Source organism: Myotis brandtii, unplaced genomic scaffold (genome assembly GCF_000412655.1).
Source record: "Myotis brandtii unplaced genomic scaffold, ASM41265v1 scaffold144, whole genome shotgun sequence".
Taxonomy (NCBI): Eukaryota; Metazoa; Chordata; class Mammalia; order Chiroptera; family Vespertilionidae; genus Myotis; species Myotis brandtii.
Genome location: NW_005355159.1, coordinates 5,692,394 through 5,695,561, shown reverse-complemented (window position 1 = coordinate 5,695,561; position 3,168 = coordinate 5,692,394).

Here is a 3,168-nt window from a genome sequence, read left to right as displayed (position 1 = left end):
AGCCAGGACATATTAGATCTTTTCTTTTTAAAAATTTAAATTCTTTATTGTTGAAAGTATTACATATGTCTTCATTTCCCCCCCATTGACCTCTCCCCAGCCGCTTCCACCCCCCAGCACCTGCCCTCACTCCCCTTAGTGTCTGTGTCCATTGGTTATGCTTATATGCATCCATACAAGTCCTTTGGTTGATCTCTTACCCACTCTCCCCACCCTCCCCTGCCTTCCTTCCGAGGTTTGATAGTCTGTTCGATGTTTGTATGTCTCTGGAACTATTTTTGTTCATCAGTTTATATTGTTCATTATATTCCACAAATGAGTGAGATCATGTGATATTTATCTTTCTCTGCCTGGCTTATTTCGCATAGCATAATGCTCTCCAGGTCCATCCATGCTATTGTGAATGGTAAGAGTTCTTTCTTTTTTACAGCAGCATAGTATTCCATTGTGTAGATGTACCATGGATTTTTAATCCACTCATCTGCTGATGGGTACTTAGGCTGTTTCTAAATCTTTGCTATTGTACATTGTGCATATATCCTTTCTGATTGGTGTTTCTGATTTCTTGGGATATATTCCTAGAAGCAGAATTACTGGGTCAAATGGGAGTTCCATTTTTAATTTTTTGAGGAATCTCCATAATGTTTTCCACAGTGGCTGCACCAGTCTGCATTCCCACCAGCAGTGCACGAGGGTTCCTTTTTCTCCACATCCTCACCAGCACTTGTTGTTTGTTGATTTGTTGATGATAGCCATTCTGACAGGTGTGAGATGGTACCTCATTGTTGTTTTGATTTGCACCTCTCGGATGATTAGTGACTTTGAGCATGTTTTCATATGTCTCTTGGCCTTCTGTATGTTTACTTTTGAGAAGTGTCTATTTAGGTCCTTTGACCATTTTTTATTAGTTTATCTTCCTTTTGTTAAGTTGTGTGAGTTCCCTATAAATTTTGGAGATTTAACCCTTATCGGATGTCACATTGGCAAATATGTTCTCCCATGCAGTGGGCTTTCTTGTTATTCTGTTGATGGTTTCTTTTACAGTACAGAAGCTTTTTATTTTGATGTAGTCCCATTTGTTTATTTTTTCCCTAGTTTCCATTGTCCTAGGAGATGTGCTGGTAAAGATATTTTATGAGAGATGTCTGAGATTTTGCTGCCTATGGTTTCTTCTAGGATTTGTATGGTTTCCGAGGGCCAAAGCTCTAACCACTGAGGATACCAGCCAGGGCATGTTAGATCTTTTAACCCCTTCTCATAGCCCCATCTTCGCTATGAGCTCACTAACAATGAACATTAAATAAAGAACCACCCATTCCTCTTCCTCTTCCGTCTCTTTCTAACCCCAGCTTCAGCCCATTCAGTAACACATTAACTTAGTTTGTGCCTGCTTATCTCTTTTCACTTCTTGCCTCTCTGAGTCATGTCTCTCCTATGGTCTGTGGTACTGTCCTTGCTATCCAGGACTTTTCTCTTCTGGGAAGCCTTGGAATTCTGCCAATAACTATTTCCCTGATGCTGAGATAAAGACAGAGATAAAGACAGCTGAGAGGGCAAAGCTGACACTTACCAGATGTAAATGCCACCGTAATAAAATAAGCCAAAGGGTTCATATGTCAGTTTGTAAATTCTGCTTACAAAGGTGGGATCTCTGCTATCTGGACCCTCCTCTGACCCTGTTGTTGGGACTGTAGGGTATGATATTATGATAGATTAGAGAGTTAATGAATCCCATCTAAATTAACATTAAACTCCACTGGATTCTTCCATCTACCCCAGTGAGCCTGGCTTAGTTTCTCTGTTCTCCACTGCTGGAACTCTTAGACCCTCCAACAAACATACAGTGTTTATAATTCAAAACTCAAGGTATGCAGGCAAAGTTATTGGCCTAATCATTTGGAGAAAAGGACTGAGGGGTCTGGGTGGGAAGAGTTTGCTGTTTTAAAAACAGCACCATAGTAGTGAGGCAGGCCAGTAAGCCAAGAAAAATGGAATAGAGAAACAGACAGATAGCTGAAGGAGCAGGTCGGGCAATTTACAGCCAGATACAGGTCACTTCCCTAGAGATAACATCTTGCCTCAGTTGTATTTCAGCTCCAGGCCCAGAAAAGCAGCAAAACCACACGAGGCACACTAGGACCAGCTGCAATGACTAACCAACCCCTCCCAGGCACTGACCAATCAGTAGAGACCAGGACCCTGAAGAAGCACACCTGGAAAACTGATGAATATTCTGTTAAAACCCTCTCCTAAGATTACCATCTGCAAGAGAGCGAGAGAATCCTGGAGACAAAGAACCCAGCATATGCTCTCCCTCTGGGGAGCATGCCTGCACCATTCTCTTTTCCCTCTTCTTCCCCCACTTCTTCCCCCAAAGAGACAGACCTTCTAAACTCTAAGTGACTCCATGAGACCTGCAACCAGGGGAGCAATGGGCAGTGACAGCTCGTCTCAGGTTAACCCCCTGGCCCTGGCCCCAAGGCCCCCTTTTCACTGACTTTCCAATGAGCTAAAACAGCCTAGACTAGGCTCTCTCCTTTTGCTTCTTCTATGCTAAGACCTTTCTTGTTTCACTGTCCCCAGCTTTAATAAACATGCCTTCATAGTCACCTGCACTTGTGTTGTGAAATCTTCCCTGCACCTCTGTCCTGCCAAAGCCCAGGTGTGCTCCTAATACTAATTACTTGGTGTTACTAACATATAGGTTATCTCAACAAAGCATATACACACTTTGTTAATGTTATGTTAGCATATTTAGCAATTAAGATGGGATACCTCTTTTAATTACCTTATAAATCAAATATTCAAAATGTTTTCTCTTTATTGAGAGACTCTGTGATGCGTGGTTTTTATGGGAAAGAAGGTGGGAGCATCAAAGAAAAGTCAGATAGAAAGAAATGGGAGAGATTTTTCTAGATTCAGATACTGGAGCTGGTGTTTATCCTTGAATCATTTTTGCCTCAGAGATTTTACAGCTCAACAGAGTTACTCAGAATCAGAGTGACCGAAGCTGGCAGAGGAAAGGCACCAATAAAAGTGGGGTGCAGATGACTCTATACGGCTCCCTGCCATTGGCCTGTCTTCATCTACAGTTAGAAACACAAAGAAAGAAATAGAAAGGAAGGAAGGAAGGAAGGAAGGAAGGAAGGAAGGAAGGAAGGAAGGGAG